At 36.4% G+C, this 23,386-nt stretch overlaps 1 long non-coding RNA gene across 4 annotated transcripts in view; it reads right to left on the bottom strand.

Moving 5' to 3' along the window:
- LOC143661777 (uncharacterized) overlaps positions 1–23,386 on the bottom strand; it is a 78,099-nt gene that overhangs the window by 13,412 nt on the left and 41,301 nt on the right. Inside the window, exons 3-4 of one of the 4 annotated variants that reach the window (XR_013164825.1) lie at positions 11,464–11,593; positions 7,479–9,059 (exon numbers count right to left, since the gene is read on the bottom strand). The exons of 1 other annotated variant lie outside the window; for it this stretch is intronic. This is a non-coding gene — a long non-coding RNA (uncharacterized LOC143661777). Of the gene's footprint in view, positions 1–5,415; positions 5,658–7,478; positions 9,060–11,463; positions 11,594–23,386 lie in introns of those variants that run through there. 2 more of the 4 variants (XR_013164828.1, XR_013164824.1) reach the window with 2 other exon arrangements.

Below are 23,386 nucleotides of genomic sequence, written 5' to 3'. Positions count from 1 at the left end.
TTCCTCAAAAGTCCTATTCATGCTTTCCAAACTAGAATTAATAGCCTGTCATTTTACTTATGCAGTCCTTTCAATCCTGTGATTATGGAGCAGTGGTTTTCTGATTTGTTTCTTCCAATGTGAGCAGCTAATCGCACACTGTGGTTACCCGATATTTGTCTGGAAGAAGAGTTATCATCAGTGCATTGTGAGATTTTGTGGTCCAGAAATCTCACCAGTGGCTCTTTCTGAGTTGGAAAAATGGGGAAACAATCAGCACTTCCCTCTTTTAGACACAATTATAGCAGCAGCAGATGCTCACATTTTTTTAAAGCTTGCCTTAGACAATCCTCTTAGATGGAATTGGTAGATGCCAGGCTGTCATTAGGAGAGTTTCCAGAAAAGGAAAGACATTTTTAGATGAAAGCAGTGCTATGTATTTTTTTTTATTTTACATGTGTATGTGTATATAAGACAAACTAATGGCCCTAGGAGTTATCAAGTTAGTAGGTTTCTGCATCTGCTGGTTTCTCTATTTCTCAATCTCATAGTTAATTTATTTACCTGCCTCCTCATTAGGCATTCTTAGCAAATAATATTGTCATTTAATTGGGAAGACCTTTTATGCATAGTAAAAAAATTCTTCAAGAGCTTTACCTTGTTGTATGAGATTCATAAACTGCTGGTTACCTTGGCTGATATTATCTTACTGGTAAAGAGCCTTAGAGAGGTTTATGACTTGCCTTAAATATACACTGAATTTCTTGTGGGGGATACATGGCCTAGGAATTGAACCCTGTTCTCCCGCATAGCAGGGGAGCATGTGACCACTGAACCACCCAAACACCTTCATACACTGCTGGTCCAGTGTATGAATATCCTTACACTGGTCCAGACAGAATATCCTTATTCCTAGTGGCGTGATCACTTTACTGTGCCATACAGTCACCAGAAACGGTGTTTCCTCATGAATCGTGCAATTTGTCCTGAAAACAAGGACAAGTATAAGGGCGATTCTGCAGCATTTGAAGTGGCCTGTTTGTATATGAATAGATCAGAATAGCAGCCTCAGATCCATGGATAGTTTAATAAGAAAAAAGTGTCAGAAATAACTAGCTGGTCAGGGGTGAAAGTCTCCCTGGCGATGTGGGAGATGACTCCCAGCGATGAATCCAGACCTGGCACCGTGGGATCAATTCCTTCTGACCAAATGGGGGAAAAAGAAGTGTAATTAATAAAGTATCAGTGGCAGAGAGAGTTTAAATAGCATCAAGAGGCTACTCTGGAGGTTGCTCTTACACAAGATTCAGGTAGACCTTGCTACCTATCATAACTTGCCAACCCCCAACCAGGACCATTCCAGCCAATCCTAAAGTACACCTAGGGCAATATATAAGACTCAGAAACCTTCAACCTCCAGATGGGTCCCATCCAGATAAGTCCTGAAACCTAGCCCAGCCTCTCCAGAACATCAGACTGCTCCATCTCCCTACCCCATATTAGGGACAGACCCTTCCAATATGAAAAATTTAGAATGGCCATAGCCCAAACACCCCTAAAGATAAGGATGGAAAGATCAAAGGTAATGGTGGAGTTATACAGAGAAGAGAGAATTTAACAAATGAATATGAATGCTGAATCATTAAATTGATATCTCTTTTAGTCTCCAGTATCTCAGAGCAGCTAGAAGTAAAAACCTAAAATTATGGAATTGTAACCCATGTCAAAGTCTGAACTATGTTCTACAGCTAACTGTGGTGCTGTGCTTTGAAATTTATTGCTTTTTTGTATATATGTTATTTTTAACAAAAAGAAAGAAGGAAAAAATGTTGATTGTGATGATAAAAAAAATATTTAAACCCTCTAGCCTCCTATATTCTGGAGCAGCTAGAAGGAAAAACAGAGGATCATGTGGTAGCCCATGACAAACTCTGGGATCTGTCCTGTAATTACTTGTTGAAGAGGGTTTTGAAAACTATTGCTTTTTTATTTCCTTGCTTTGTATATATGTTCTACTATACAATAAAAATTAAAAGTCAAGAAAGAAAAGAGCACAGGAGGGATCCCAGTGGTGACAGGACTGCTCTGGATCTTGACTGTATAACATCAATATTCCAGTTGTGATTCCGTATTTGGGAGCTGCAAGATGTCACCATGGGGGAAATGTGGGAATAGGAGACACAGAACCCCTATATTATTTCTTATGACTCATGTGAATCTATATTTACTTCAAAATAAAAAGTTTAATTAAAAAAGAAAAAAAAAATCTAGCTGGTTACTACTAGACACTAGGCAGCCGAGGGACTAATTGAGAAACGTTCCCATAAAGGACGTAAGGAGAGTCGAGTCTGGAATGCTGTGGCCTGTCTTGCTTTGGCTACGTCATCAGGGGCACCTAGGAGGCTGGCAATTGCCCTCACTCTCCTTCTTGTCCTTCACCTGCGACCTCCCCAACTCCTCATTTCCCCCGAACGCCTCCAGAGAACATCAAAAAGGGGCAGATGGCATGACTTTCTAATCTGGCCCCACAGAATGTGTTTTCCCCCTATTAAGAAGGAACAAATATCAGTAACAATTTCTACCAGGACACCTTCACCCATGTCAATGCGTGTTGACATATATTATCTCATTTGATCCTGAGAGCATCATTGTGAAAAGGGCCAAGACAAAAGCCACACTTAAGACAGAGGTCGAGGAGGTTGAGCGAGGGGGAGATGCTTCCTTCCAGGCCCCAGGGCTCATAAGGGGCATGCCAGGAATAATAATTAAAATGTGGTGACTCCAATTTCAGTGTCTTTTTAACCATATCTATGAGACCAGAGAAACTTGCCCCCAAAATATTATTTTGCTTCTTCTGTCCTCTTGGTAGAGGCAACCATGGATTCATGACCCCAGAGTTATTTCACAAAGCGGTTCTCAGTTCTGTAGACACAAGAAGGATTCGCCAGGACCTTTATCCTAGCCAGTCATCTAAAATGGTGACAGGCGAGCTCTTTCATTGAGAGACATGCAAGCATGAGTGCCACCAGGGCAGGGAACACATTTTGTGTTGCCTGAAGCTTGTATAATGCAGACAGACCTTTTTAAGAAAAAAAATGATAAAAAATTATAGATGGAAAATGAGGTATGGATGCAAAAGTTTATTTAAAATAAATCAAGAAATCCCAACCAATTACAATTTTACAATTACAAATTCTAGCAATCATGGAAGAATCCAGGAAACTAACCTATCATTATTTATTTATTAACTAATGAAGCTCTAAAAATGGATCTTCGACTCAAAAAAAAATGGATCTTTGAATCATTTTTTTAGCTCAATCCTCTTCACGTGACAAGGATTTTGTCATATAACTTTCAATGGAGAAACCAAAAATATGGTTCAGTTTTTCCCCTGGCATGTTTTTCCCTTACCCTGTACAAACTTTGGGAGCTAAGCGTGGAAGCCATGTCCAGGTTTCGATATGACCTCTGGCCTCCACCTTCAGCTCAGGACAAGCAAGCATACTGGGATAAAGCCACCAGCGTTTTGGAGCAGCAAAAAAGAAAAATCTGAGATGAGGGACTGGTGGACCACGACAAACTCTGGGACCTGTCCTGTGGCTGCTGTTGAAGTGTTTTGAAAATTATTGCTTTTTTCTTTCTTTTCTTTGTATATATGTGTGTATGTGTGTGCAGGTTATATTTTAAAACACACACAAAAAAGTTTAAAAAACAATAGGCAGCTACAGTAATATCAGATAAAATAAATTCCTGAAATCAAAAATTTGAAAATACTTAGTAGCCCAGGTCACTACTACAGCAAAGTTGATATTTGTGACAACTTTTTTACTTGATATTTTGAGAACGTACACAGTTTTGACAGTCAAATGGTATTTAAGATACTGTTTAATATTTAGAATTTAAGAAACTCTGATATCTGTATCTATTGATTTTTCCTTCCTTTATTTAATTTTAAATTGGTTTATAAAACATATTGTACAAACAGGTTTTATGATGATTACTCAGATATTTTTTAGTGAGCCTATGGGTTAGCTAACTAAGATATCCATTTCTGGTGATTAAGATTTTCATATGTTAATTTAAAAAATATTTGTATCTTCATATTTTCCTGAAATCAGGAAAGTAGTAACATAGATCATTACTGTAGCAATGCTGATGTTTATAGGAACTTTCTACTTGATATTTTGAGAACAGTCACAGTTTTAATAGCTGAGCAAGTGGCATTTAAGTTCGTGTTTAATATTTAGAATTTGAGAACTTTACTATCTGAATTTGTAGATCTATTTCCTTATTCCTTTAATTTTAAATTGATTTATGAGACTTACTGTGCAAACACAGGTTTAAATATATGCCTATGATTAAGCTAACTAAGATACCCATTTTTGGTGGTTTTAAACATATTGTTTGCTTTTTAAAATAATAATAATAATAAGGCTAGTCAGTGCACCGTGCAGGAAGAGTTCAGCGACACGACACCAGTTTAGGAACCACCTTTCCAGGTAATGCTCTATCCATAGCTAGTTTTGCTGGAACATACAACCAGCCACTCTGCGAAAACTTAAGCCAAGCAGGAGCCCATATTGTGCCTTCCTCACCTGAGAAAGTGTAGCAGAGGAAAATGTCCCTACAAGCACAGAGCAAAAATAATCTGTCCTCCGAAATAGCTTTAATGAGGCTCTGACTTGATCTGATTTTCAGCCCATTCACTCATTGTGCGCGCGCACACACACACACACACACACACACACACACGCCTTCTAGGTGGCAGGCACCAGGCTAAGCGCTGGGAAGACAGTGTGAACATGGTGGCATCCCACCTACGCCACTTCAGAGCTCACCTTTCACTGCTGAGCACGTTGGGCATCATGGAGGGAACGTATATTCCCAGGTGGGGATAAGATGCTGGAGTGGGGAAAGTGAGTTCCCTGGGAAACTCTGAGCCATTGTTTTCTCGGTGGCTTTTCGGAATGCTTGACTCTGGACTGAAGGTAGAAGTCAACTTGCTTACTTTCATTCCTTAGCTCTGCCCGTCAGAGGGATTAGTATCCCACAGCACGACATTCACTCGCTGACGTTTGGCATCCTGGGTCCTTTAATCCCATCGCAGTAATGGTGGTAGCCAGGTAAGAGCACAGAAGCACTTAAAGCCAGAAAAGAAGTATTTCCTCATATGAACTCTCTGTGACAGTGCTAGGCTACGCTACCGTATTATCTTTAAATCCATACCATAACAGAAAAGTGCTTTTGGTTTTGTTTTTTGTTTTTGTTTTTGCTTTCTTCTTTTATTTTTTCACTGCCCAAGCTAAAAATGCTTCTTATGGGGGAAATTGTCTGAAATGCCTCCTGGAGACGATGGTGTTAAGGCATCTGCTTTCTCTCTCCTGGGCCCCAGAAGGCATTTAAGATTCACATTCCCAGACCCAAAGTATGGGCAAAATTTACTTTAATTCATTTAATGGACTTATTCATATCCAGATTTTCCAAAAAGGGAGTTAGCCAGACCTATTCTTGAAAGCTCTGCGGCGATATGGTATAACACAAAGAGCACAGACATGGAGGGTAGGCTGACTTGAGTTATCTTTGTCACTGATGAATCGTGTGGCTTCCTTCTAGCAAGCATTTTAAGTGGTTTGAGCTTCAGTTTTTCCTTCTACAAAATGGCGATGATGATACCTACCCTGTATGGTGATGGGGAAGATTAGAATAATATTTGTAAAGCACCTAATGGAGCATCTAGCAGATCTTGAATAAACATTAAGCAGTAACTACAACTTTCAAATTCAAAAATGTTTTTCTGGAGTGACACAAATGTCCGAAAAAATAGTCAGGTGATGAATACACAGCTACGTGGTGGTCTTGTGAGCCACTGATCGCACACCATGGATGGAATGTTTGTGTGTGAAGATTTCTCAATAAAAATATTAAAAAAAAATTTTTAAGGAATTTACAAAGTCAAGTTTGGGCCCAGTAAAATCTCCTAAACTTTCTTCTTACTAAATTTATTATGTTTCCTAAGACTTTTAGAAGTGTCGGTGTGAAAATGCTATATACACTTTATTTCTATTTCCTCTAAGTTCAGTTTCCATTACAATGTTGTGAAAAACACGCGTGATTCATCCAACAGTCACATTAGCTCCAGAGAGTGATTTTTAAAATTAGAATGTATCTTTCATTGAATTACATATTTGAAAATCTTCTGGGAGGAAGTTTTCCATCCCATTTATTTTATTTTATGTTTTATTAGAGAAGTTCTGGGCTTACCGAACAATCATGCATAAAACATAGGATTCCCATATGCCACCTTATTACTGACCCATTGCATTCCTGTGGTACATTTGTTACAGTTGTTGGAAAGCACATTTTAATAATTGCACTATTCATTATACTCCATGGTTTAACCTAGAGTTCACTGTGCTGTGCAGTCCCACAAATTTGCTTTAATTTTTATTCCAGTAACATATATATAAACATATATCCGAACCACCTTCAAATATATAACTCAGTGTATTAGATTACATTTGCAATGTTATGCTACTATCATCATCATCCGTTACTAAAACTTTTCCATCATCTCAAACAGAAACTCTGCATTTTAAGCCCATTTTAACTCTCTATTCCCTACCCCCACCCTGTCCTCTAGCAACCTAGATTCTGGATTCTAACTCTTTGGGAATGCTTATTCTAATTATTCTATATCAGTGTGATCATACGATAGTTTTCCTTTCCTGTCTGGCATATTTCATTCAAATCATATCGTCAAGGTTCATCCATTTTGTCACATGCATCAAAACTTTATTCCTTTTTACAGCTGAATAATGTTTTATTGGGCGTATTCACCACAGTTTGTCCATTATTGGTTGATGGATGCTTCAATTATTTGAACTTTTAGCAACTGTGAATAATGCCACTATGAATATTGGTGTGCAAATATCTGTTTAAGTCCCTGTTTTCAGTTCACTGGGGTATGTAGTTAAAAGTGGGGTGGCCAAGTCATATGGTAATTCTACATTTAACTTTCGGAGGAACTTCCACACTGTCTTCCACGATGGCTGCACCAGAAAAATTGTTAAATGCCAGGAACTCTTTAGCAGAATATAGACAATCACTCAAATGACTTATCACAGTTGGAGGTACATTTTCATCACTGCCCATTGTTTTTGTGAACAAACAGTTGATATTATAAACAAGAACTTCATTTTAAGAAACTTATTTTCTGGCATCAAATCATCCTTCCAACGCTATAATCCTTTGTTTATGACATCATAATTTATTTCCATGGAAATATGATTTTGACTTCAAAAAAAAGAAAAAACAGGAGAAACAAATGAAACTTTTTAAAGTGTCCTTTTTCATGCAAATGTCTCCAGTAATAAAGTGAGAGTTAAGGAAATAGAAAATGCATGATGAGCGGGCAAAATTATGACTAAATACATCGTTTATAAAATTCTTTCAGCTCCAGGTACTGAAATGTACACAGCTCACATATGGCGACCCTGTGTGTTACCCCTATAATCATTTTTTTCCACTTGATTTGGGGATCCTTTCAATATTTTGAAAAATTTCATCTAACTTAAAATTCTTAAATTTTACTCTTCCTGTAGTGTTTTTGTTTTTTAAACTGTTGAAAATCTAATTTCATCCAGGTGATGAAATGCTAAAGGTCATGTTTATGTCAACAGCTTTCAGGATGCATCCTACAAATTGCATTGTAGGTCACTGATTTCTAACATTATATATTTAAAATAGCAAAACATTTAGCACACTGCACTTAATAGACTTACCTACTGATCATTATAGATATACTGTGATCAACTTCTTCAGTCTTAGTTTTTCCCTAAAATTCTATCAATTACTTTATCATATCCAAAGACATTTTTTTCTAAATTCTTATTGTTGGCCCTACTTTATTTTTCCAACCAACTGATCCATGGAACTCATTCTTGATTCTTTCTCCTTCACTCAGGTCTCTGACATGCCTCTCTCCTGGTTTTCCTTCTTGTTATCTTCTCCATGCTTTCTTACATCATTCAGACGATGCTGCAAACCTCCCGTCTTGACCTTTGCTTTTACTTCTCTCATGCATGCTTTGGTGGAGAGCACCCAAATCCGACAGCCTTGGACGGCACTGCTTGTCAGCCTCCCAGATCCAACTCTGCAGATGCCACTTTCTAATGTGCCCATAGGATTTCTCCTCATGGATCTCTGAACGTCACATCATCCTCAATATGCCAAGGACAAACTTCCTTTTCTAAAATCTATTCCCCTTCTTTATCATTTCTTGCTACTGGTGGCCTCAGTATCCATTTAGGCTTCTAAACTAAGAATCTTTAAGAAGTTTGACGTCATCATTAAATACATCCTTTTCCTTATCCTCTGAATCTAGTATGTCACTTTATCAAAACATTTCCTCACTAAAAATGTCTCCTTTCTCTTCTAGTCCTCCTGCCAGCCCCAGAGCAGACGCCATCCACACTGTGAACTATACATCCCATAGCTGTCTCCTTCCTGTCCAATCATTACCCAGCCTGAGAAGCAAACATAAATTCATAATCCCTGAACAGCCCATTAAGCAAGCTGGTCCCTATTTCAAGAAGATGATGCATGTGGTTCTCTATTTTCCATCTCCCATTTCTAATCTAATATCTTCTTGCCCATTTTATTGGCCCAACCTGATTTCTGACTAATCCCCAGCATATGGTTTGTAGTCCAAGAGTCCTCTTTTCTCAAGCATTTTCTTGTTGATGGCGCTCTTGTTTCTTTGTTCATGCTGTCGCTTTATCCAAGGAGATATAATTCCTGTCTCCGTCTATTCAAACTCTACTCCTCCTTCTAAGTTCACCAAAGTTCCTTGCCTCTCACAAGTGCACACACACCAATCTTTCCCATTTCTAATACCCAATTGCAATGAATTTGCATTTGACACAACGCTAACACGAGCTTGAGGCTTCACGGATGACTCTTTTAAGATGGGTCTCATAGGGCTGCTGCTTCTTAGTGAATTCACCATGATTCCAACTGTGATCCCCATCTTACCACCTCAAAGAACTGAATTCTTCTGCTCGCTCAGGTATGATCCAGCCCTGAGTAGTGAGAGAGAGAGGAAGAGAAAAGAAAAGACTGGATTACGTCTAAATCTATCCCTGTAATCCATACCACATGAATTCAAGAAAGTCACTCAAGCATTCCTAAATCTTCAATTCCTCATGTCTAAAATTGGGACATTAATATCAACCTTCCCTAACACACTCCTCGGTTATAAAAATTAAATAAGATCATTTACATGGAAGAAAATTGAACAGCATTATACAAAAGTACAGAATTATTATTAATTCATGCTGACAAAATTCATGAGATATTTAGTTCTGAGCCATAAAGTTTATTTAATAATTTATAAAGAAGAATAAATATTTCCACTGACTGGAGAGATGTGGGTGCTCGAGGTACAACTGTCCTTGAATTAAAGGATCTGAAGAACAGAGTAAATAATTACAAGGTTTTGAGGGAAATAAGTCCTCAGGAATTTGAACGGCCTTGAGTGATAACATGCAGTAGTTCTTGTCCTTGGGGGGACAGTGAGTAGGTGATGGAGCTAGGATTCATGGAATCCTCTTCTGCAGATATCCAACCCCACTGTGGCATGGGAATTTATGGCAGCCTTGAGAACAGAAGAAAGCTTTATTTACTAACTATATGAATTCTCAATGCAATGGGAGGCCAGTCAACCAGTTGCTCTTTATCACTGACTATTAACACAAAAAATCTAGCTCATAATATTTTTGAGTCTCTCAGTATCATACTACCTGTAAGAATAAATTGCTTCCTCCTTTGCATTCCATTATAATTTTATTTGCAGAAAGTAAGCAAATGACTGTCGGAGATCGTATCCTGCCTGCATCACTTGCTAGTTGTGTTATCTCGGGCAAGTTAAATCTAGTTCCTTCTGTAATGTACATCACGCACTATATAATAGATTATGTTGATATTAAATTAGTTGATGTATGCCATGTAATAAGTGCTCAATAAATTGGATATGATGTTTTAGCACCTATTTCCTTTTGATTTTTATTATAACCATTTCTTTGCTTATCTGTCTACTCTGCCAGACTGCAAGCATCTTCAGGATATAGGATTTCCCTTAATTCTCTTTCTTAGCTTCTAAGTACCTCCCATAGTTTCTGTTCCCTCAATCTGAGGAACAAATCCAGGGCCGTTTCATGTGAATTACTTGCTTTCTTAACTGATATTTGTTCCGTTAAGCTCAAGGCTAAAGTTGCATCTGATGTCTTCTTTTTTTTCTCCCAAAGAGAAACTTTATAAAAACTGAAGATTGATTGATTGTACATGAAGTGAGTTCTAACATCCTCAGAAACCTGATTGTGAAGAATGCTTTCCAGAACCTGTGTCTCCTATTCTGATTTATCTTCCCTTTTGCCATATGCCCGCGGCTCAATTTGGGCTAATAACGATTGCAACAGGGCCAAGTATGTGCAAAGTCAATTGTAGAAGCATTACAAATCCGATCACAGAATCAAGAACTTCAGAAATAATAAAATAGTAATTATTACTCTACGAAGACATTGGGGAACACTGAGTAGCGAGAAAAGAGCAATGCAGGCAACGGCTTCAGTCCAACAGGAAAGAAAACTGAGAGAATAAAGCCCCCTAGGCACTGCATGGAGAGCCTGAATTTGAAAGGATGGAATGCACTGATGCTCTGTTTTCTTCAGATATATGAAATAATTCCTCCCTCCACCAACGTCATAGGTAATTATTGATAACACCGTGCTATGAGCAGCATTGTCACAAGGTGATTCTTTTCATTATTTTGCAGCAACTTATTTTGATTCCAATTTATTCTCTAGAGGATTTATATTTATATGTTGGATAATTCAATTAAATTAGCATTTGTAAGCACCTACAATGCAGTGCACTCTCTGACTCTCCAAGAGAAATGCCTTTCTCTGTCTTCCCTCCCTTGGCTTTCTGGATACAAATAATGTTGTTTTTAAGTATTCTTTTACACACCTATTCCACAGAATATGGCACATCCCCGACTAGACTATGAACTATTATAGACAGAAACCCTACACTGAGTGTTTCTGTCAATGCTGTACCCAGGGCAGTGACCGGCATATGGTAAGTACTCAACAGAAGTGTGTGGAACATATGAATGAACACACAAAGGGACAAATGTATGCTCACCAAATAATTGCCTGTAAGAGGCTTAGAATCCACTTGGAGAGACAAAATACACATGATTGAAAGGTAGTTTTCATCTTCAAGTTCCAGTTATGATAGAATTCGTTTCTGGAGTGGTCACATACCACAAATGATTATAAAATTAGACAAAATCATTGCAAGAAGAGAACCCCATGTATTCCTCAACTTGTTTAACTTGTTCACGGGAACAAGTTCCCCAAAATAGCACATGAAAATGGAAGCCAGGCAGGCACAGAGGTCCTACTAAGTTGAGGAGGCAAGTACCAGAGATGGATAGTGTAGAGGCTGCACCATCTGTGTAGAAATCTTCACAGAACACCAGAAAGGATGCAGTTGGTAGCATCTGGATTCCAGGAATCTGTATAGAAGTTTCCCATGAGTCCTTGTCCGAAATCTAGAATAGATGTGCAGAGTGAGACTACACAAGGATAGCCAGTAAGTGGCCAGTAAGGATGCAGAACAGAACAGAGTGAGCAAAGTTCTCGAAGTTCTGCGAGACATTGCAGTTTTGAACCAGGCAGAATGGAGAACTTTTCACAGCACAGGCATCCAGATGGAACACATAAAAGTCCATTCTGTAAAAGTGAAAACTAAACTGTAGAGCTTTTCTGGATCCAACTTATTATCTAAAAACAAACCTTGTAAAGATCCACGGAAAAGTCAAAGATTGTACTTTAAATTCTGCCATGTTTAAAAGTTTGGTAAATATTTTGGGCTATCTGGTGACCCGTTCTAATAAAACTATACAAGTTCAGGGTGATGAGCCAGCGAATGAACTTTCTGATACAACAAAAATAAATTCTTCAGAGGATTATAACAAACAGAGCCGTTTTGATGGGTTATTCATAATGTTTAGTTGCAATAAAAAATTAATAGATATGAAAAAAACATAGTCAAAAAAAAAAAGAAGAAGAAAAAATAAACCCCAATATGATAGCTCAGATGTTAGATTTAGCAATTTAGCATACAATGTCTTAAAGAGGTACACTAGAATCAAAACAATGATTACCCAAAATAAGCTAAATCCTCCAATTAAAAGGCAAAGATTTTCTAACTAAATAGCAAAAGAAAATCTAGCTATATCCTATTTACAAAAGAAGGCATTTTAAGTATATTGCTACAGTTAAGTTGAATATGTACACACACATACACACACAGAAGATTTAAAGTATAAACAACACTTAAACACAGAAGGAATTTCAGCAGAGCATTAGAAATTATAACAAAGAAAGCAAAAGGAAATTCTAAATTTAAAAACAAAGTTTCAGTTAAAATGTCAACTGAAATGAAAAATGGTCTAGATGGGCCACACAACAGCTTGAAGATGGCAGGAGAAAAGAAGAATGAATTTTTAGACAGATCAGTAGAAATAACTGAATCCAAAGAGAAGGAAAATGATTGAAAGAAAATGAAAAAAAGCTCCAGCGACCTCTTATCAGGTAGTCGTATGTATGAAATTGGAGTCATAGAAGGGGAAGAGAGTGACAATGGGGCAGAAAAAAATATCGGAAGGCAAAATGGTGACACGAAATCCACAAATCTCATATAAAACGTTAACTTTGCATATGTAAGAAGTTAACAAACACCAAGAAGGGGAAATTCAAAGAAAATCGCATGTCATAGTTAATGGTGAAAAATAAAAGTAAATGGACAACCTTAAAATCATACAAAACAACAGACATCACATTATGAACAAGAGAACAATGCTGTGGATAGGGTGGCACTTGACTTCTCTTTAGAAATTGAGGCTAGAGAACAATAAAATTTTTTCTTTAAAGTGTGGAATAAACAAAGAAAATATCAAAGTAGAGTCTGTATTTGACAAAAGTATCTTTCAAAAATAGGGATGAGGTAAAGACATTTTTGGACAAATAAAAAAAATGAAAGAAATTTTCAACACTAAGAAATCCTAAAGATATTGTTCTTGTGAAAGCAAAATGGTACAAGATGGAAAACTGGATCTAGAGGAAGGAAGTTGGTTCTTAGGGCAAAAACTAATAACAAAACTTAAAACTTTAAAGAAATAATAAAATAAGTGGAGGAAATAAAATGGAATATTAAAGAAATTCAATCATCTCGAAAGAAGAAAGGAAAGCAGAGTAGGTGAAAGAAAAAACAAAACAATTGGGCAAACAGAAAGGAGCATAATGATGCACATAAAACTAAAACAGTAATTTTCCTAAATAAGCTAAATGCTAAAAGGTAAAGATTTTCTGACTAGATAGGAAAAGAAAACCTAACTATAAGCTATTTAAATGAAAGTCACTTTAAATATATGGACAAAGATAAGTTGAAAGTAAAAGGATGCAAAATACAGACATGTGAACACTAACATAGCACAGCTTAGATGGCTTGACTAATGTTAGAAAAAATAAAATATATTACTTAAAATATTACCAAAATAAAGACAGTTTATGAAGATAAAAAAGAAAATGGATCAGGAAGACATGACAATACTAAACCTGTATGTCCTAATAACAGAAATGCAAAATTAAGGGAAAAGACATAAGCAGAATTAGAAGAAATAGACAAATAACTAGTGGGGTTTTGAACATTTCCAGTACTTAATAAAACAGAAAAATGTATCTGATTGGGATATGAAAAATATCAGCAATAGTTTCAACCATAATGATGTAAACAGATTTTTATAGAATAGTTTACTCAATAGCTCTAGAGTATAAGTAGACATGGTACAACCGCAAGATTTAAAACATATGCTGAGCAGGATGAGTTTCAACAAAGTTAAAAAGATTTAAATGATACCGAATTTGTTCTCAGGCCAAAAATGGAATAAATTAGAAATCAATAATTCATATCTATAAAAACTGCAAATATTTGGGAATTGAATAATATACTCCCAAATAGGCCATGACCCAGAGAAGAAAAAAAAAAGCAGAAGAGAACGGATAAAATATTTTTAATATAATGATAATGAAAACACAATCTATTAAATTTTTTAGGTTTCAATTAGGCCATGCTTACAGGGAAATTTATTGCTTTAAAATAATATATTAGAGGATGGGCAACAGTGGCTCAGCAGGCAGAGCTCTCGCCTGCCATGCCAGAGACCGGCGTTCGGTTCCCAGCACCTGCCCATGCAAAAAAAAAAACCACATATTAGAAATTAAGGAAAAAATGTTTAAAATAGATCAACTAAATGTCCAAATTTAAGTATCTAGAAAGAGAAAATGGAATGAAACTCAAACTTGGATGAAGGACACAAATAACAAAAATAAGTCAAAGTGTAATAAATAGAAAAATGAATCCAGAAAATTACAAAGTCTAATTCTTTGAAAAGAATAATAGAATGGATATACCCCCGGTTTAAAAAAGAGAGAAAAAATGCAAATATGTTATCAGACATAAATGAAGGGATATAACAAAATATTCTATAGATACTAAAATTATAATGAAGGGAGGAATTTTTTTCTCATTTTTAAGTTTTTATTGTATAATATAATAAATATGCAAAGCAAAGAAAGAAAAAGCAATAGTTTTCAAAGCACTTTTCAATGAGGAATTACAGGATAGATCCCAGAGTTTGTCATGGGCTACCATATGATCCTCTCAGATGTTTCCTTCTAGCTATTCCAGAATATAGGAGGCTAGAAGGCATAAATATTTTTTTATCGTCACAATCAACTTTTTTTCTCTTTTTTGAAAGGAGGAATATTTTAAACATCCTAATTCTGATACAGTTATAGCACAGATGAAATGGAAAAAATTCCTTGAAAAACACAGTTTAAAAAAATTGGCTTAATTGAAAATTGAAATTATCTAATTTTATATTAAAGAAATTCTACTTTTAATCAAATATAACCCACATTAAAAATTGCAGGCCCAAATGGTTTCAGTATTAAATCCCACCCAATATTTAGGGAAAATATAATACCAAATGTAAAAGTAGTTTTACTGAATATGAAGAAAGGATGTAAAAGTAGTTTTACTGAATATGGAGAAAGGGTAGTCACTTCTCAATGCTTTTTATGAATCCAGAATAACTGTGATAGCAACATTTGAGAGAGACATTAGCAATGCAAATTTATTCAACATTTGAGCATTGAAGTGTTTCATGGCATTAATAAAATAAAGAAGAAAAATTATATGATTATATCAATGCATACAGCACAAGCTTCTGATAAAAATTACTCATTCATGAGTTAAACTTTCAGCAAATTAGGAAACTACAGGAACTTTCTCAATTTGATAAAGGCATCTAAATAAAATTGTAACTTCATTGTAGTTAATGGTGAAATATTTCACACGTCCCCACCGAGATCCTAGAAACCTGCCCTCACAGATTTAATCGCTTGAACACCATCCAGCATTTCCCTGGCCACCGGAGTCAATGCAATAAGGCAACTCACTCTACTGATTACTGGAGTACTGAATACAACGTTTGTATCCAGGAAGCATCATTCCTCTGACTTTATTTCTTTTCTTCAGCATCCATAAATGTGGGATGTTTTCCCTTTCCATATAAATTCTAGAATCACTTTGCCAATATTCACAAAATAACTTGCTGGTATTTGGATTAGGATTGCACTGAATCTATAGATCAAGTTGGGGAGAATTGCCATATTAGCAACACTGAGTCCTTTTGTCCTTGAACATGAAATATTTCTTCATTTATTTAGATATGCTTTTGATTCTCTCATCAAGGTCTTTTTCAATTATATATATCCTGTATATATTTTGTTAAATTTATACCTAAATACCTTGCTTTTTTGATGCTTTTATAAATATGATGTGTTTAAATTTCAAATTCCAATTGTTTATACTGCTATATAGGAAAGCATCTGGTTTTGTATATGAGCCTTGTATCCTGAAGTCTTGCTGTAGTCACTTAGTTCCAGGAGGTTATTTGTGGATTCATAAAGACTTTCTACTCAGAAAGTCATGCTATTCACCATCAAAGAAGGTTTTATTTCTCCCTTTCCAATGGATATACCCTGCACTTTCCCTTTCTTTTCTTATTGTGTTGGCATGACTTCCAACACAAAGGTGAATAAGAGTGGTTTGAGGAGACAGCCATGCCTTGTTTCTAGTCTTAGGGCTGTTGGGGATTGAGCTCCCACAAATGGCATGTTCAGGTTCCAAATTCTGGTCCTGTGGGTGTAAATCTATTGTAAATAAGACTTTTTGATGACGTTATTTCAGTGAAGTTGTGACCCAGCTGAATCAGGGAGGGTCTAAATCCTGTTACTGGGGACCTTAAAGAGAAGGCCACAGAAGAAGTCATGGGTGCAGCCAGAAGTGGAGTCAGTGGAGTCCAGGAGAACAAGAAGACACAAGCTTGTACATCACCATACAATGGAAAAGCCAAGCAACTCCAAAGATTGCCAGCCAGTGGAAGGTAGAAGATACCAACCCCAGGAGGAAGCAAGACTTCTAGCCTCTGAAACTGTGACTCAATAAATTCCTGTCGTTAAGCCAACCCATTTGATAGCATTTGTTTTAGCATTCAGTAAACTTATACAAAGGGGAAAGCATCTATTTTTCTCACCATTAAGTATAATATCAGATATTCTTTAGTAAATTGAAGAAGTTCTTTTCTATTGCTACATTTCTGAGAGTTATTATCATGAATAAATATTGAATTTCGTTAAATCCTTTTTCTTCATCTCTTGCTATGGTCACATGATTTTTCTTCCTTAGCCTGATGATGTAGTAGAATACATTAATTGATAGCTGAATGTTGAACTAACCTTGCATACCTTGGGTACGTTAATTGATATTTGAATGTTGAACCAGCATTGCATACCTTGGAATAAGACTTTTTTGATCATGGTGCATAATTCTTTTTATTCAATGTGCTAATATTTTGTTGAGAATTTTTACATTTATGCTTATATAGACGTCAGTCTGTTTTATTTTCTTTAATGTATTTATCTGGTTTGGGTATTGGGTACTGTTGGTCTCACAGGGTGAACTAGGAAGAATTCCTTCTATTTTCTGGAAAAGATTGTAGAGAATTAGTATCATTTCATCTCTAGATGTTTGGTGGAATTCAACAATGAAACCATCTGTGCCTAGTGTATTTTGATTTGAAAAGTAATTGATTATTGATTTGATATCTTTAATAGATATAAGCCTATCTATTTCTCCTTTTATGAGTTTTTGGTAGATTCTGTCTTTCGAGGAATTGGTCCTTTCTATCTGGTTATCAAATTTGTAAGTATAGAATTTCTCATAATATTGCTTTATTATTCTTTAATGCCCTTGGGATCAGTATTGATGACATTTCCTCCTTTTCTGAGATTAGTAATTTGTGTTTTTCCCTTTTTTTTTCTTGGTTAGTCTGATTAGAGTCACATAAATTGTGTTGATCTTTCCTAAAAATGACTTTTTCTCTTTTACTTTTGTTGATTTTCTCTATTGATTTCCCATTTTCAATTTCACTGGTTTCTGGTCTAACTCATTATTTTTTTCTGCTTTCTTTCGGCTTATATTACTCTTCTTTCTTTTGTTCCCAAAGGTGGAAAGATTTTAGATCTTTCTTCTTTTCAATTATATGCATCCAATGCTATAAATTTCCCTGCAAGTACAGCTTTCATAGCAGATAACAAATTTTGATAGGTTATATTTCTTTGTTTTTTTTTATATCTGTATGGTGGGGTCACATTTCATTATTTTTCCATGTTAGTATCCCGTTATTGCAGCACTATTTGTTGAATTTTTTGCTTGTTTTTTGTTTGCTTGTTTTGCTTGTTTGTTTGCTTTTTGAAAAGTTCATGGACTGCGACTAGAAGCTGTGTCTCCTGCATGGCATGCAAAAATTCTACCACTGAAGTACCCTTGTACTCCCTGTATTTCATTGTAATTAAGTTCAAAATACTCTTAAAATTCTCTTGAAACTTGTTTTAGACTCATGTTTATACTTCGCTTCGTAGATTATTCTAATTTACAGACTCATGCATTATTCAGAAATGGATTTTTTTATTTCTGGGTATTTGGGGATTTTCCAGATATTTTTCTGTTGATTTCTAGTTTAATTCCATTGTGGTTTGAGAGCATATTTTGCACGATTATTCTTATTTTACATTTGTAGTGGTGTCTTTTATATGGCCCAGACTGTGGTCAATCTTGGTAAAAGTTCCATGTGAGCTAGAGAATTATAATAAAATTCAACAAAAGTAAGTGGGCAAAAAACTTCATCTAGGACTGTGCAAAAGAAGATAAACAAATGGCCAATAAGCACATGAAAGAGAGTCAACATCATTAAACACCAGAGAAATGCAAATTGAAACTACAATAAAAGATAACTTCACATTCACTGTAATAACATACAGTGTTTTACACTAGTCTATTGTAAAAGACTACAATACCAAGTGTGGCTGTGGATTTTAAACAAGTGGATATTGCCATTGGGAGTTTCTTATAACTTTATATATACATCTTCCCTATGATTCAGCAATTCCTTCCATGGGTTTTTCTCAAGAGGAATAAAAACATCCTTCTGGAGAAATATCTGTACACAAATATTCATAGCATCTTTTTTTAAAATAACCAGAATTGTAAGCAAACTAAATATCCATGAGTAGGTGATAAGGTATAGATAGTCATACAATGGAAAATTACTTATAATAAAAAGGTACAATACAGATTAATGTAACAGTCAAAATGTTGGGAAAAAATAAGCCAGAATCAAAGAGATTGCATTGTATTATTTCATTTGAATGCCTAAAATAGTTTGACTAACCTATGGTGATTAGACAGGAGTGGGTGGTGAGAATGATATTGCTCATTTGGGCTTTAGACATGACAGACATTTTTCATATCTTGATTGTGATCCATTTTACATATATGTACACATTTTGCAAAACTTGTTGAACTCTACGCTTAAAATCTGTGCATTTTGGATGGCGGCTTAGTAAGGTACGTGCATCTTAGTTCCTCCTCCAGAGCAACTACTAGGTGAACAGAAACAGTGCAGAACAGCTCCCGGGGCCATGGCAGGGAATGGACACACAGCGTACCCCAGTCTGGACTGGCTAGTCTGACTGCGAGACTCGGCTGCAGTGAGATCCCCAAGTGGCGCGCGATTTCCCAAGCAGCGGCAGCTGTGGTGGCCGGAGCTCCTCCCTCCCTCCTTCCCAGGCCGGCTGAGAGTCTCGGAGAGACAAGTTTCCCAAGCCAAGGCGACCGGCGCCCCTCTTTTGCGGGTGGCTTCCTGGTCCGGCTACAAATCTCGGATAAGAGGGCTATCCAAGCCACGGTTGCCGGCGACCGACGCCCCTCCCCCACGGGCGGCTTCCTGGTCTGGTGGCAAATAACCCGGGCCCGCTGCGGCCAGCGACCAGCCACAGGGTCCCCTCAAGCCGCGGCAGCTGACGCCCCCACCACGCGTGGCCCCCGAACCAACTGAGAAAATTGGATCGGAAATCCCCAGGCGGTGGAGATTGGTGACCGGGGGGATCCCTTCCAAACACGTGAGAGAAACGTGTGCCACGAGCGCCAAAACTGGGCAGGATAAGAAAAACAGAACCCAGAGATTTCACAGAAAAATCTTTCAACCTTGTTGGGTCCGACACCCAGGGAAATCTGACTAAATGCCCAGACGCCAGGAGCAGAAGATAACGGTCCACGCTCAGAAGATTGAGAATATGGCCCAGTCAAAGGAACAAACCAATAGTTCAAACGAGATACAAGAGCTGAGACAACTAATGCTGAATATACGAACAGAAATGGAAAACCTCTTCAAAAATGAAATCGATAAATTGAGGGAGGACATGAAGAGGACATGGGCTGAACATAAAGAAGAAATAGAAAAACTGAAAAAACAAATCACAGAACTTATGGAAGTGAAGGATAAAATAGAAAAGATGGAAAAAACAATGGATACCTACAATGATAGATTTAAAGAGACAGAAGATAGAATTAGTGATTTGGAGGATGGAACATCTGAATTCCAAAAAGAAACAGAAATTATCAGGAAAAGAATGGAAAAACTTGAACAGGGTATCAGGGAACTCAAGGACAATATGAACCGCACAAATATACGTGTTGTGGGTCCCAGAAGGAGAAGAGAAGGGAAAAGGAGGAGAAAAACTAATGGAAGAAATTATCACTGAAAATTTCCCAACTCTTATGAAAGACCTAAAATTACAGATCCAAAAAGTGCAGCGCACCCCAAAGAGATTAGACCCAAATAGGCGTTCTCCAAGACACTTACTAGTTAGAATGTCAGAGGTCAAAGAGAAAGAGAGGATCTTGAAAGCAGCAAGAGAAAAACAATCCATCACATACAAGGGAAACCCAATAAGACTATGTGTAGATTTCTCAGCAGAAACCATGGAAGCTAGAAGACAGTAGGATGATATATTTAAATTACTAAAAGAGAAAAACTGCCAACCAAGACTCCTATATCCAGCAAAATTATTCTTCAAAAATGAAGGAGAAATTAAAACATTCTCAGACAAAAAGTCACTGAAAGAATTTGTGACCAAGAGACCAGCTCTGCAAGAAATACTAAAGGAAGCACTAGAGTCAGATACAAAAAGACAGAAGAGAGAGGTATGGAGAAGAGTGCAGAAAGAAGGAAAATCAGATATGATATATATAATACAAAAGGCAAAATGTTAGAGGAAAATATTATCCAAACAGTAATAACACTAAATGTTAATGGACTGAATTCCCCAATCAAAAGACATAGATTGGCAGAATGGATTAAAAAACAGGATCCTTCTGTATGCTGTCTACAGGAAACACATCTTAGACCCAAAGATAAACATAGGTTGAAAGTGAAAGGTTGGGAAAAGATATTTCATGCAAATAACAACCAGAAAAGAGCAGGAGTGGCTATACTAATATCCAACAAATTAGACTTCAAATGGAAAACAGTTAAAAGAGACAAAGAAGGACACTATATACTAAATAAAAGGAACAATTAAACAAGAAGACATAACAATCATAAATATTTACGCACCGAACCAGAATGCCCCAAAATACGTGAGGAATACACTGCAAACACTGAAAAGGGAAATAGACTCATATACCATAATAGTTGGAGACTTCAATTCACCACTCTCATCAATGGACAGAACATCTAGACAGAGGATCAATAAAGAAATAGAGAATCTGAATATTACTATAAATGAGCTAGACTTAACAGACATTTATAGGACATTACATCCCACAACAGCAGGATACACCTTTTTCTCAAGTGCTCATGGATCATTCTCAAAGATAGACCATATGCTGGGTCACAAAGCAAGTCTTAACAAATTTAAAAAGATTGAAATCATACACAACACTTTCTCGGATCATAAAGGAATGAAGTTGGAAATCAATAATAGGCAGAGTGCCAGAAAATTCACAAATACATGGAGGCTCAACAACACACTCCTAAACAACGAGTGGGTCAAAGAAGAAATTGCTAGAGAAATTAGCAAATACCTCGAGGTGAATGAAAATGAAAACACAACATATCAAAACTTATGGGACGCAGCAAAGGCAGTGCTAAGAGGGAAATTTATTGCTCTAAATGCCTATATCAGAAAAGAAGAAAAGGCAAAAATGCAGGAATTAACTGTCCACTTGGAAGAACTGGAGAAAGAACAGCAAACTAATCCCAAAGCAAGCAAAAGGAGAGAAATAACAAAGATTAGAGCAGAAATAAATGCAATTGAAAACATGAAAACAATAGAGAAAATCAATAAGGCCAGAAGTTGGTTCTATGAGAAAATCAATAAGATTGATGGGCCCTTAGCAAGATTGACAAAAAGAAGAAGAGAGAGGATGCAAATAAATAAGATCAGAAATGCAAGAGGAGACATAACTACTGACCTCACAGAAATAAAAGAGTTAATAACAGGATACTATGAATAACTTTATGCTAATAAATACAACAATTTAGATGAAATGGACAGGTTGCTGGAAAGACATGAACAACCAACTCTGACTCAAGAAGACATAGATGACCTCAACAAACCAATCATAAGTAAAGAAATTGAATTAGTCATTCAAAAGCTTCCTAAAAAGAAAAGTCCAGGACCAGATGGCTTCACATCTGAATTCTATCAAACATTCCAGAAAGAATTAGTACCAACTCTCCTCAAATTCTTCAAAAAAATCGAAGCGGAGGGAAAACTACCTAATTCATTCTATGAAGCCAACATCACCCCCATACCAAAACCAGGCAAAGATATTACAAAAAAAGAAAACTACAGGCCGATCTCTCTAATGAATATAGATGCAAAAATCCTCAATAAAATTCTAGCAAATCGTAATCAACAACACATTAAAAGAATTATACATCATGACCAAGTAGGATTCATCCCAGGTATGCAAGGATGGTTCAACATAAGAAAATCAATTAATGTAATACACCATATCAACAAATCAAAGCAGAAAAATCACATGATCATCTCAATTGATGCAGAGAAGGCATTTGACAAGATACAACATCCTTTCCTGTTGAAAACACTTGAAAGGATAGGAATACAAGGGAACTTTCTTAAAATGATAGAGGGAATATATGAAAAACCCACCGCTAATATCATCCTTAATGGGGAAAAATTGAAAACTTTCCCCCTAAGATCAGGAACAAGACAAGGATGTCCACTATCACCACTATTATTCAACATTGTGTTGGAGGTTCTAGCCAGAGCAATTAGACAAGAAAAAGAAATACAAGGCATCAAAATTGGAAAGGAAGAAGTAAAACTATCACTGTTTGCAGACGATATGATACTATACGTCAAAAACCCGGAAAAATCCACAACAAAACTACTAGAGCTAATAAATGAGTACAGCAAAGTAGCAGGTTACAAGATCAACATTCAAAAATCTGTAGCATTTCTATACACTAGTAATGAACAAGCAGTGGGAGAAATCAAGAAACGAATCCCATTTACAATTGCAACTAAAAGAATAAAATACTTAAGAATAAATTTAACTAAAGAGACAAAAAACCTATATAAAGAAAACTACAAAAACTGCTAAAAGAAATCACAGAAGACCTAAATAGATGGAAGGGCATACCGTGTTCATGGATTGGAAGACTAAATATAGTTAAGATGTCAATCCTACCTAAATTGATTTACAGATTCAATGCAATACCAATCAAAATCCCAACAACTTATTTTTCAGAAATAGAAAAACCAATAAGCAAATTTATCTGGAAGGGCAGGGTGCCCCGAATTGCTAAAAACATCTTGAGGAAAAAAAACAAAGCTGGAGGTCT

This window comes from Tamandua tetradactyla, chromosome 17 (assembly GCF_023851605.1).
Source record: "Tamandua tetradactyla isolate mTamTet1 chromosome 17, mTamTet1.pri, whole genome shotgun sequence".
Classification (NCBI taxonomy): Eukaryota; Metazoa; Chordata; class Mammalia; order Pilosa; family Myrmecophagidae; genus Tamandua; species Tamandua tetradactyla.
This window is presented reverse-complemented; position numbering and strand designations above follow the sequence as displayed.